We start from the raw sequence: 14,717 nt of genomic DNA on the forward strand, positions 1-14,717 counted from the left end.
ATAGTAATGTTTATGTGAGAGTCTTTTTATTTTTTTGAGATTTTTGTTTATTTATTTCAGAGAGAGAACACAAGCTGGGGAGACAGGCAGAGGGAGAGGGATAAGAAGACTCCCAGCGGAGCAGGGAGCCGGATGTGGGGCTCAATCCCAGGACCCTGAGATCACGACCTGAACTGAAGGCAGACCCGTAACTGACTGAGCCACCCAGGCGCCCCATGAGAGTCTTTTAAAAAGGAACATTCTTTTTCTTTTTTAAAGATTTTATTTATTTATTTGACAGAGAGACACAGCGAGAGAGGGAATACAAGCAAGGGGAGTGGGAGAGGGAGAAGCAGGCTTCCCGCCGAGCAGGGACCCCAATGCGGGGCTCGATCCCAGGACCTGGAATCATGACCTGAGTCGAAGGCAGACGCTTAACAACTTTGCCACCCAGGTGCCCCTAAAAAGGAACATTCTAAAGTATTCTTAAAATGATACTTTTAAAGTATACTTCAAAATGATGACTAATAATGTAAATGCAAGTTACTATTTATCATCTATCCTAATGAAAACTCCTATGTTCTAATCTGTTTCTGATCAGATGGAGATTGACCCCATCTCTAGCAGGTTCAGATGACATTAATACAAATTTAAATTAAGAAAAGCACAGGGCGCCTGGGTGGCTCAGTTGGTTGAGCGACTGCCTTCGGCTCAGGTCATGATCCTGGAGTTGCGGGATCGAGTCCCGCATCGGGCTCCCTGCTCGGCAGGGAGTCTGCTTCTCCCTCTGACCCTCCTCCCTCTCATGCTCTCTGTCTCTCATTCTCTCTCTTGCAAATAAATTAAATTAAAAAAAAAAAAATTAAGAAAAGCACAAGCACTTAGTCTGAGCCATGCCCGCGTTCTCAGAAGCACAGGCAAATCTGCACATGACCATGGCCTCCTGAAAGCCAATTTGGGGCACTTAAACAGTAGAGAGTCCACACATCTGGCTCATAATTTTCAGAATCCTCAATGGATAGGATGTTTTACAGCAGATAACGATACAAACAATTTATGTTTTTCATACGTGAGAGGAAATGACCTTCATAACTTAGTTGTAGCTTCATTCTTATTACTTATGAGCCATCCAATAAATGATAGAAATAAATTATATTGTTCAACTGCCCTTTGTTATATATTCCCATTGTAAATGGATATTTTTCATTGTCCTGACATATTTGCAACAATAATGTGTTTTCAGGCTATAAATATTGATAGAGCAAAGATGTGTATGTTTGCACTTTGAATATTTGATAAGTTCCACAAACACCTATGGAATGAACATTAGAAGTTCTGGGAAGCTTTACTTCTCCCCCAAAGGACAATTCATGCTGCAGGAGTTTCAAAAATATCCTTTATTAAATGAATTGCTTCCACTAAGCAGTTATTTAATTTTAACTGATTTTTAACTGAGTTTGAACTTTTTCCTGAATATTAATCGTTGCAGGGAAACTTACAAATATGCCACATTATGTAGTCCCCTGAATGAGTGAAATGTTTGAAAATTATAAACAGAATTAAGGCAATTTTTATTTAGAATGATCTTTTCACTAATTGACATTTGTCTTTATTTTTTTATTTTTTATTTTTTTTTAAAGATTTTATTTATTTATTTGAGAGAGAGAGAATGAGAGAGAGCACATGAGAGGGGGGAGGGTCAGAGAGAGAAGCAGACCCCCCGCTGAGCAGGGAGCCGGATGCGGGACTCGATCCCGGGACTCCAGGATCATGACCTGAGCCGAAGGCAGTCGCTCAACCAACTGAGCCACCCAGGCGCCCGACATTTGTCTTTAATCAAAAAATGATGGGGCGCCTGGGTGGCTCCGTCGTTAAGCGTCTGCCTTCGGCTCAGGTCACGATCTCAGGGTCCTGGGATCGACCCCCGGCATCGGGCTCCCTGCTCGGCGGGAAGCCTGCTTCTCCCTCTCCCACTCCCCCTGCTTGTGCTCTCTCTTTCACTGTGTCTCTCTCTGTCAAATAAATAAATACAATCTTTAAAAAAAAAAAAATGATGGAAAGGTAGACGTATTCTCTAACTGCAGAAGATCTGGTCATGTGATACGTGCAAAAACTAGGCAGACTGGACGCAGGAGAGGGGCTGAGGAGTAGGGTGTAGGTGTGTTTCACATCATGATTACTGTTACATATTTTTGAATAAACACAACCTTTCTACAATTAAAAAAAAGTTATGTAAATATTATGACTTAATTTAAATGGCCTAAGAGAGAAGCTTATTAAAAAGCTGATGCACATCTTTCCTTGGTTAAACTTTTAATTTTTTAGGGCTTTGGACAATTCAACTTTTTAACAAATTTCACTTCCTTTTTACATTTCCCTCCTTCCCTTCTTTTACCCCAGAGCTTAAACAAACAAACAAATAATGTATTCGAGTTTTCTGCCCCTTCTTCAACTCATAGTTCCTCCCTACTTTTCCTGGGTTTTTCTCTCAGAAATGTATTTACGGGAATATACTTGAAGGAAGGCCAGTTCAAATATTTCACTAGATGCCTTTCCATTTCATCCTGTATTGAAAAAAGCAAAAGACACATCTCTGTGAAATTTACTGCCTTAATTATAACAAGAATTTTGTTCATTATATACAGTGTCCTTTCTATAGTTAACCATTTGAAAACTTTGTTAGTTTCAACATCCTGGTTGTTATAGTTTGACCTTTTGAAAGCTATAATAAGTACTTCTGTCCATGGGCTGATTACTAGTAAATAAAATCTAATTTGGGAATAATTTCTTTTTAAGTTTTCAGATCTTTACTGCAAACTCTATACATTCTAAACTCATTCCTTCTCCATCTTTCTAATCTACTCAAAAATTTCCTTCCTTATTACTTTGTTGTTTCTCTTAAAATGTTCTGAGCATATTTTTAAGTTGCCCTCTGCTCTTTTCTGCAAAAGCAAAAATAAATATATGTGGCAATCATCCCAAATAGTTTCAGATAAAAAAAGAGTAATGGATCCATTTTCTAATTTTTTTCCCCATTTGCTAAACATTTTGGAAATACTTACTATCCCAGGAATGGTGGGAAATACATAACTATGACAAGTAAGCGTAATTTGGAAAGAAGTACTATGACAAGTAAGGGTAATTAGAAAACAATCTGTGGAATGTGGAAAAGAGAATTTTGTTACTTCTTTTCAATGGAGCTTTGTTCCACAGATTTTATGTGCTGTCCTTTGAAAACTGTGATGTGTGAACTACAACCTGCCATGATTCTTCACATATTTAACCGAGAGAAGGGGTGCTATTAACAGCTCTATTTGAGGAAGCTAGCCCTGAGGTATACTTCTAAGATACATATCCTTGCTTATCATTGCACAGGGTACATACAGTGAAACTTTTATAGGGCCAATTCTACAATCAAGTAGGCCTTTCCCTTACCTGTTGGGGAGGGTTTAAGAGCATGGTTGATTGAGAAGGACAACTATATATCTGGGGGTTCACTATGATGTTGCCAAAGGTAATATTGGCGACTTTAAAGAGAACCCAGCAAGCAATTTTCCCAGTAATAGTACTTTGTGGAAAAAGGTAGAAAAATTTTAATTCCTGCAGTGAGCCTTTTTTCCTCTCGAAGCCAGAAATGGTGTCCTATGAGGCAGAGAAGATCCCTAAGGTATGATTTCACACCATGTGGCTGAGTTGAGGCCCTGGAGGCTGTCCCAGCGGAGGCGTCAAGGAAGGGCTGCACTTGACAAAACAAGAATTAGTCTCAAGTCTGAAAAACATGTTGGGTGTGAGGTTGTGAAGAGCCCAACAATGGGGGCTCTCCCTGTTCTTATCTCCCAGTCTTGGCTTCAGGTTGAAGTTGGAAGGAATAGGAAAAAAAGAGATATCTGAATGGCTTGAAGGACAATATCTAGGTCTGGACTCTTGAAACTTTGAATTAACATTAAGCAATGAGATAACTAACAGGAATAGAGGTGGTCCAGATATTAAATTAAAGCAAACAAACAAAAAGCCTTTGACTATTTTGTGACTAAGTAATAACAATTGTGCCTCCTGAATATCCCTTAAATCGTCCCTTGCTCTCCATTCCCACTGACATTGTAGTAACCTACTCATCAGCTTTTCTCTGATGGTTGAAATGGCTACCTGACTAGGTTCTTTGGTCTGAATCATCTTCATTGTTTGAATTTATTCTCCCTACTACTTGGATTCAAGATGATCTAAAACAAATTTCTTGTAATCTCAACATTAGTTTTGAGACATCCTTGGATGTCTTCCCCCGGTTTTTTACAGAGCTGTCAAGAGGTTTCTTGATAGAGAGGTCTACCTACACGAGCTCATTGGAAGGCCACTGCAGCACAGAGGTAATGATCACGTACTGCAACCGCACTGTCAGGGTCTGGAGCCCTTCTACTCATGAAACTGCATGTCCTTGTGCCTTAGTTTTATAGTAGGTAACACAGGGACCATAATAGTACATGTCTCACAGTGTTGCTATGGAGATTACATTTATACCTAAGATAATAGGTATAAATGTTAACAATGGCGTTTGGTACATAGGGAGTGCCCCTCCACCCATTTTTTCCCCTACTCCATATACCCAGTCTCCCAGTGCTTAAGTCACACTGGATTATCTTTAGGTCCCTGAATGTGGCATGCTATTTCCCTGAGGGGGCTCTTACACTTCCTCCTCCCTGCATTCTGGTACCAAACTTCTCCTCCATCCCAGGACCACTGCTAGATTCTCCTTTGGCCCCAAGAGTTCCCAACGTACACACAGCTAATATACAGACTTGAGCATGTTCTACTCATCTTCTTGAACTTCTTGAACATCTCAACTTTTCATAGAATTTCTGGCTTAAATTATACACATGGTGCAAAGGGGAAGTTGACTTCAGAGATAATTGCATCCAGGAATTGTGAAAACTTTCTCTCTTGTCTTCCTCTTCATTCTCTTCCATTGCAGATGTTTTTTTTGTTGTTGTTGTTTGTTTGTTTGTTTTTTACTTTACTGCAGGCAGCTTGGGAATATACTAATATTCTTCAGGTTTGGGGACCCTAGAGAACAATGAACATCAAAAACAAAAATGGCAATGTCATTATTGTGAGAATTCACTACAATTGCCATGTTGATCCAGCTTTAAGCAATGAAGAGAACAGGTAATTAAGCAGGGTTCATTTAAATTTGTCCACCCTTATGTTGAGGTACTAAACCTTACAAGCAGGGGTATAGCAAAGTACACACAATTCCCTGAGATCTCTTTAATTCACATAGAGGTGTGCTCAGGCCCAGGCCTGAGCTTGCATATCTGTGGTCATTGGCCAGTGGAAAGAGGTCCTACTCCAAAGTTTTCTTTTTTTCCTCCTTTTTTTAATTTTTTTAATTTTTTAAGTAGGCTATATGCCCAGTGTGGGGCTTGAACTCATGACCTTAAGATCAAGACCTGAGCTGAGATCAAGAGTAAGAAACTTAACCAACTGAGCCACCCAAGTACCCCTACTCCAACATTTTCTATGTGGAAATGGGTGCTGCAGAGATTTTCTGTATGACAATATAGGAAAGCAAGCTACATATTCCAGAAGGTTAGAACTTGTCTGGAAAAGCATCCATTGGCCAACCATTACAAAAGCATTTTGCTTTTGTAAACTAACTTTGACCTGCTGTCGCTATTAAGCTGCTAAAAACTGGAAGAAATGAGTTGTGGGAATCATCTTGATCTGTCTCTCTTCAATTTTCCACCAAGCTCAACATGAGTTTGAGTTCTTTCCACTCAAACTACTCTCAGAACAATAGGTTTTAACATATTCAGAAATGCATAACTTACCTAAAGTTGACCTAAAAGTTAAAAATTGTTGCTTAAACTTTTATGTAAGATTATGACAGAACTATTCCATTTGGTTGACTTCACAACTCATCAATCATTAATTGCAGATAGGCTCTTGGAACTCCACTCTGATTCCATATGTATATTTTCTGTCATTTTTGTATTGATCATTTAATGGCATTGGTATGTTTTAATACTTGCAATGCTATCATCACTTCACTTTATTTAGTACTGGTAGTTTCGCACCTACTTGAAAGCAACTGCAATCATGCCAACTCAAATGACCTTTCCTTGAGAGAACAGTGTATCAAATTCAGTATGCTCAACTGACAATATGGTTTCCATAGCATACTCTAAAATATATCAGGTTTAAGCTCTGGTTCTCAAAAACTAAAAGGTTCTGTTTACCTTGCAGCCATTTGCATCTAATTAATACAGTCTTTGTAGAATCCATTGTTATGGTGATAGAAGTTCTGGGCTGAAAGAGAAACTTTTAAAAATGTCAGCTCAGTATGTCATATATTTACAACTCTTTGATAATGTCGCCATCTTCTCATTCTAACCTTTTTATCATCCCTAGATAGAGACAAGTATATCTTTTACTTTGAACTTTGCTGTAGTTGCCCTAAACAACAGATTGTATAATGAACTGCATTGATTACTTTTGATGTGACTTGTAATTGTACACTTCAGTTTTAGCAACCGCTCTGTCATGTCACGTTTGTACCTTTGACGAACTGACCCAGTTTTCAAAATGCTTTCAAATCTATAGTTGAGTTAATGACCTAAATCCCTGACTTGATGGGTTCAGTGCATTTGACATCTTTCTCATAGGAGCAAGGAGCTGTGATAGCTGGACATTATTCATCACTTCCTACCCTTACTAGGAACTTAATTGAAGCATGGCTTGCAAATGAGAGCCAGAAATCAACGGAAGGATTCAGTCCTCTCTTAGGCTACATTCATGAAAGTTTAACTGTAAAGTTTATTCCAAGCTATAACGTAGCACACATCAATTTATCTGAGGAACAAATGACTTTCAAATTAAAATGCATCCAAACACTTAACTATGTTTAAATTTTAGAAGATCTGGGCATGTGTGCAATGCTACCAATTTTATCACTATAATGTCATAAGGATCTTTAGCATACAGAATTACAATGAATGTGGTGGTTCAGGGATTAAAATCTCCTTAAATACTCATTCACATGACAGACTGGAGCAATTAGTATATAGTAACAATGGTGCATGGATAACAAGAGTGTCTCATACATTTCCACTGAGAGTCATCTTCCATTATAATCATCCTAATGAAAAAATCACAGTGGTTGGATGGAAATGCTATTGGTATAGCATTAAAAAAATAAAAAGGAATGAACACTAAAAAACATCATTAAAGTCACATTAAGGAACTGATTGAAATTGACCAGAAAGGGAATAATCATGGAACTGTCATTACTACCTCTTTCTTATAGCTCTGAGTCCAGGTGTTACAGAAATCTCAAGTCAGTGGGTGCCCATGCTATAATATCCATGCAGAGCACTGTGTGTAGAGAACAAAATGACAGACCTAATGATTCTCATAACTCTAGTTCTCGTTTGTCAGCTCTGGTTTAATCTCTATCATGCCATCTATTCTCCATGCAGAGCTTCTATCCAGTTATGGAAAGTTACCTGAAGGAATTGAATTAAAAAAAACTCAATCATGCTGTTTGTTGGCTCTATCCACTTAAAAAAAATTCATATTGAAGCTGCTGTGTTTAACATATTCAAATAGACGTTTTCCCATATTTTTTTTCTTCCTGATCCTTTAAATTTTTCTCTTTTTGTAAAAATAACAGATAAAAAAAAAAAAAAAAAAAGAGTCCATGCCCAAACTGAAGATAAAAAGTCGGAAGGGGAGATTTTCCTGAGATTGATGTCTAGAGAAATAGTGTAAATCAACATGGGGGGTGGAATTGGGTCTCTTGTTACATCAACTTGAGTTGAGAGCAGATAGAAGAACAATGTGTGTGTGGACTTGGGAGGAGACGGTTCATCCCAGGAAGGGCTGATGATGTTGCAAAGAGAGAACATGTTGACAGCCAGCCTCATTTAGCACACTTTTCCCCTGATCCTTGAATAATGGGCCCAGTATTGAGCTACCACACTTGGCAGGTAACAAATCGAACGTAGCTCATCTGCAAGGGAAATAGTCTCACTAAATTAGCCAATCTGATGACGTTCTATCCAAGTTTATTACTAGACTATATTGAAAACCTGCTATCGATTGTTAGCATGTGAAGGTGATATTTCTATTGGGATTCTAAGTTCGGGCTGAGGGAAAAGTGAGGATAAGTTATGCCAAGTTAATAAGCCACAGAATATTTAACATAAATGCAATGACCGATCTTTTCATGTATTGTGACTGCTGAATGGAATATTTGAAATATTCACCAATTCTGCCAAAAACGCTTCGAGTGAAGGCACAGGAGCCTCAGTGTATCATTTTGATATTCACCTTTTCTTCTTCTGTAAGGTTCTGGACAACCCTCAGGACATTGCAGTATTCCTCAAACCTGTCATAAAAAAAGAGCAAAGTAAAGATTCTAAGGGAAAGTTTCTTTCTCTTATGACCTCTTTGACTCTTTTGTTCATTAGTACATGATTTACTTTTGTGCAGAACTCCAATTCCACCTTCATTTGACACAACTGAGTGGTGCATAACCTTGGAATGAGCAAACGATCTCAGCATATATCAGACAAACAAGAGAATTCATGTTATAGAAAATTGGAAAATGCTTGCATATAAAATCAAGGACCTTAATGTGAATCCAGTGAGAGGTCCAGAAATCAAAATACTTGCCTGTCCTTCAAAAGGATACAATTCCTATTTGACTTCCTGCTGTGTGGCTGCCTAATTATAACAATAGAGCTGAACTTACCAGACTGTTACTCTGTTGATCTATGTTGATGATCACTAATTTGATCTCGAATATGAAGCAGCCAGAGATTTCAGAATGTTTCTTTAAAATGTTTGGCATCAATCTTGTTATTTGTCAGTGTGTCAGTTTCCTAAGGCTGTCATAACAAAGCACCACATACTGAGTGGCTTAAAACAACACAGATTTATTATCTTACAGTTCCTGGGGCTAGATATTCAAAATCAAGGTGTTGTCAGCACTGTGCTCCCTCCCTCTGAATTCCTTAGGGGAGGATCCTTCCTTACCTTTTCCAGCTTCTGGTGGCCCCACATGCTCTCTGGTTTGGGGGAGCATGAGTCTGCCCTTTTATGACCATTTTCCTTCCGTGTCTGTGTCTTCACCTGATGGTCACTGTTTTCTGGGTCTGCACCCAGATTGCTCTCTTCTTAGAAGGACAAGGTCATACTGCATCAGAGCCCACACTAATGACCTCATCCTAACTCGATGACGTCTGTAAAGCTCTTTTCGCAAATAGGGTCACAATCGCAGTTTCCGGGGGTAGAACTTCCACATATCTTTTTAGGGAATGTAGTCAACCCATAATAGCATTGATTTTAGGTAATGTCATGCTCTAATTTTTACCTAGCCAAACTCATCTGTTAAAATAGGTAATAAACAGATAAACAGTGGGAAAAGTCATTGTAAACGTATTAGGGAAATCATTTCATCCATAAACAAGGAGAAAGTACCATTCTGTATGGAAAATTAAATAGTGAGATAATATGAATTGTGTAAAAGAAAAAAAACATAGGTTTGAATCATTTGTCATTATATTTGAAATGCCCAAATCATTTAAATCCAGATTCCTCATTTTTAAATTGCTTATTACCCTTTTACGTATAATAAAATAATTTTGATAATCTTACCGATTTTAATTTTTCTTTAAGTTTAAACAACTTTAAGTCTTGTAGCTTGAGCTCCAAAATAATGTCCCAACCACATTTTTTCAAGTAAATGGGAAAGAGGTGTGGAGAGATCTTTCAATATTAAATACAAGATCATTTTTCTCATTGTAACTGATCTCTTGATTTTATGTTATATGGACACTTTATGAATATAACCAAAAGGATATAGCATGACATATTTTTATTCAGAATACTCAAAAACTTTAATTTTGAATTTCACTTAGAGGAACTTCTCTCACTATCTATAAAGAAAGTAGAGTTACAGCTTTAGTATTTCCATGTAGCCATGTCTAAGAAATGTGATAGAACTCCCTTGAGGATACTCATAGGCAATAGGATGGAGTTAGTATCGCTTATCAAATCTTGGCTATGTTCTGTTTACGATGTGACTAATGGTGAGAACTGAGAGTGTTTCTCACAAATAGTACTCACTTAAGAAGACTAACTTGTGAAAAGGACAGCTACTGTATTAAAGTAGTATTGGCTAGGGATTAAGAACGTGGATTCTGGAGTCAATCTTCCTTTCTGAATGTTGCTCCATCACTGACTAGCTATGTGAACTTGGTCCACTCACTTATATTTTCTGGTCTTGGTTCTATAAACTGATAATAAAAATGCTAACTTATTACTATGAGTTGATAAGAGAATCAAGTGATTAAAAAAAGTCAAACTCTTAGAATCATTCTTGGTACATAGAAAGCACCGTGTTGTGTTAGCCATTTTTCCTATTCCTATTTATATTGTTGCTAATATTATTATGATTATGCAATTATTAAATAACAAAGCTATAAGGAATAGAGCAACCAGCTAAAAATTTCAAGTCACTTCCGCAATCACTCTCTTCTCTTTACTTTCCCATTTCGCCCACAACCCTACCACATGATTAAGCAAAGAATGCAATAAAAATATTCTGGAACGATGTCCTTTGACTACATTGCTGACATGCCTGGCCCCACACAGAGATAAGGATGGTCTTTTGGTTTCTCTCCAGTACTTTTCTGTAATCTATGCATTACTTTATTTTTTTAAGTAGGCTCCATGCTCAGCATGGACTCCAATGTGGGGCTTGAACTCATGACCCTGAGATCAAGACCTGAGATGAAATCAAGAGTTGGATGCTTAACTGACTGAGCCACCAAGTCTCCCTTATGCAATAATTTCTAAGTCACACTTTCTTGCATTAAAAATCATAAAGGTCTACATAAACCTGTACATGATTGTTCATAAGAGCTTTATGCCTGATAGCCTCAAACTGGGAAAAACTAAAAATACTTGTCAACTGGTGAATGAATAAATAAATTGTGGCATATTCATACAGAGGAATACTTCCCAGCAACAACAGCAACCAAACAAAAACAAAACCAAAAACAAACCCTGCCGATAGACACAATACAATGGATGAATCTCAAGAGCATTATGCTAAGTAAAGGAAATCAGACACAAAAGAGTACATATTGTGAGATTCTATTCATTTGACATTTTGTTAAGAGGAAAAACGATAGGGACAGAAACAAATTAGTGCCTGCCCAGGGCTGAGGATGAGTGGTGGGGGACTAGACTGTACAAAGACAGGATGAGATTTTGGGGGGTGATGGAACTGATCCAAATTTTGATTATTGTGATGGTTTTGAGATGGTATACATTCAACGAAGCTCATCAGTACTTGAAAAAAATGACTTTCACTCTGAAAATTTTACCTGACCCTACCGTTTTAAAATGGCAAAAGACCCTTTTATTGAGCACCTTGTATGGATTAGATACGAAGTTGACCAGTTAACCAGAGACTCAATTTATCCCTGAGCTCATGGAGAACACATACAAGTGAGTTCATGGATAAAAGTCTAATATTGGAGGCCATGATAGCCTCCATATAACTTGGGGCTTTATTGGTTTTGTGGTTTAAAACCTAAATACTTTGCAAAATACTTATGCTAAATTTAGAGCAATACTACCCAGAATTTGTGAGAATCACTAATGCTGTGCAAATCTATTTAACTTACCCTTGCAGTTTGAATTTCATTTACCCATTTTTTCTTATTCTGCTACTGTTAAAAGTTTCATTTTAAAATTCAATAATTTTATTAATTTAGAAGTCATTGTATGTACTTTGGAAGACAGATTGTATGTGTCTTTTTTCCAAAATAAAAGTGTACTGTTTTCTTTATATTGCCATACACTTTTATTTGAAAACTTCCCAATTTCTTTTTTGCTTAACTTTCTAGAACATAAATCACTATGAAACCGTATTTATTAAGCACTCATTAACAATGAGTACTGCGCCCGAAGTCAAACAGCATCCCAGACCCCTTCTTTGGCCCCGTCAGGGAGGTTCTTTTGTGATGATTTGAAAGATATGTGCCGGGTGGTTATGACTTTCAATGGTAGTTTTATACCGCATCTTGTCCAGAGAGGAAAGCAAAATGAAATTTGACAGAATCTAAAAAGCAGAAATCTTCACACAGTCTTTAAATTGGACTAAAACTCAAGATTTCTATCATTTTGCCATATTTTCTGCTGTTTGCTTATGTGATAAATATATAAAGGATCTTTATCTTTCTCTCTCTTGGTATTACTTTTAGAATATTTTGGGTTTTTGTCTCTCACTCCAGTCTCTAAGTCAGGTACTTAGTATTCTGTAAAACAATTATAGGCATTAAGTTTCTTATAAAGAAAATAAATGTATTGAAACTGCACTCACAAAGAGATAGCAGGTATAGACAGAGGATTGAAGTGTTTTATTCTTGTCAGATTCCATATACCGCTAACGTGTGGGTTCTTGAATAAACTCTTCGAGTTATCTGCGTCCCTGTTTGCTCATTTGAAAAATGAAAGGATTGAGTCAAATGACCTCTACTAGCTCTTCAAGCTCTAAAATGAGTATATACTTGGTTTGGGGTAAATAAATGTTCTGCATTTGAACATATCAGATAAATAGGTTAATGCTATAGAGATTAAAAAAAATTAAGCTGATATATAGGCATAGATATAAGTATAGTTCCACATGTAGAATATATCATTATTCTTTGAAGAATTTACAGAGCATATGGCAATTATGGAAGCTACAGAGGGTTTGTAAGAGCATATCACCCCTCCATATCTCCTTTATAGTTTTTGGACATTTAGACAAGCATGTTAAAGTGTTTATTTTCTGGTTTAGGCTCTCCTCACTTTTGTCATTTAAATATTTAGCATTCTCCCTTTTGATTGCATTTATCATGGTTTTCTTTACTTCTATTTGTTTGTTCTTCCCTTTATTTCTGGTTCTTTGTTCTTAACCATTCTTTCATCTTTTCTCTCTCTATTTTATCCATCCCCCAAAGTCTGTTGCTATCTATGATTTGTATTTTTAAACACGGAGATAACCTTAGGGTATAAACTCTTTCATTTCTATATTTTGCATATTTTGTAGACTATAGAAAGAATCTTGGGGTGTTAGCACTGGAGGGAACCTTGAGAAGTCAACTCATCAATTTACACCATCACCCTTTGGCCACTGCATCACTGTCTTCTACACTTTGTGAAACTATTTCTGTGAAGCACAGCTTCAAGCCTGGGCCAATGTCCCACTAAGGGAAATCCTGCTACCCTATCACTTGCCAATCCCTTCCCATATGAAATAAAACAGAATATTCCACTATGCACACAGTAAGCTCTTAACATATATGAAGATTTCATGATATTACTTGCAAATTAACCAGTTTGATCTTACAAAGACTAATGTTTTTTTGTGTGTTAGTTGTGTTTTGCAACTACATTTCCTGTATATTGTTTCCTCACTATTTAACAAGGAAATAAGTATTTCTTCAGCAAGAAATGAACCAGAAGGCTAAGGCTGAGCCTTAAGGCCAGGTGTGGAATCTAAAGAATGAGGACCTCTAAATTCCATTCATCCTCTTGACAATCAGAGGAAACTCTCACTGTCTTAACCCCAGGCTGTGTGTGAAAGACGGAAATATTTCATATACTCATATTATTTTAGAAGTTCAGAACACTTCAAAGGTTACAAAGCACTTTCAACCATTCACAAATAAATAAAACGATGTAAAAGAAAAATACCGAAATATATATTGTCTACACAACGATGTGCTATTTCGCTTATACCTATTGCACACCAGAGTAACACTGGAATTTGGATCTCACACAGCTGGGCTTTTCCTACTCTATCACATGGTCTTCATGAGATCAGAGGTTGTCTTACTCCAAAGGATGGAGAGGAAGTGAAATGTATGCAAGTGAAAGCACTGTTGTAAAAATCATGAGAACTGGACCCAAACTTTGATTTTTCTGTCAAACTGTCACGTGAGAAACTGGAGACACAACATTTTGGTCCTCCCAACAACCCCCCTCCATCCCTGGGTTTCTGAGTATTCATTTAGCATAGGAGTATTCCAGTTCTTTTTCTTAAATCCGATTATTCTGTCAATTCACAAAATAATCACACTTGGGCCATTTTGACTTCAGAGAATCTCATTATGGAATGTTTTACCTGGTGACTTTGCCACATTAAAATTTGTCAAGCGTATTTTGACTAAGATGTAAACCTGGTTCTGAGCATTTCTTTGCCCTTTGTTCTTTTCAAAAATGGTATTAATTCAGATATTAGAGACTCCATGAAGCTCTTTTTTCTTTTTTTTTTCAAAATTATGTTTAAAGAAGAATTTGACCTGTGCTTGGTTTAGATTTCTAGGATGTAGCACATAACCAAGAAGCCTTCGTTTTCGCTGTTTTTTTGGTTTGTTTGTTTTTTTTGTTTGTTTTTTGTTTTTTTGCCTCCAAAACAGTTACTCATGAAATGAGGTTTGCACTGATTTATTAAAAAGACAATGTTTTATTATTCAACTCACGGCAAAGAGATAATTGTGAACCTAAAAAAAGTTGTGTCAGAAGGATATAAAAAATAAATAATGTTCAGAGAAACAGTGTTGAAGGAAATATGGAACATTTCCGTGTTTCTCAACTAGTATCCTGGCTCAACAGCCGGGCTGTCAAAGCTCAGGTAGAGATGAAGCTGTTAGAGCTTGGGCTGCAGTCAGCCTTGCTGAATA

The sequence above is a fragment of the Phoca vitulina genome, unplaced genomic scaffold (genome assembly GCF_004348235.1).
Source record: "Phoca vitulina isolate PV1807 unplaced genomic scaffold, GSC_HSeal_1.0 scaffold15, whole genome shotgun sequence".
Classification (NCBI taxonomy): domain Eukaryota; kingdom Metazoa; phylum Chordata; class Mammalia; order Carnivora; family Phocidae; genus Phoca; species Phoca vitulina.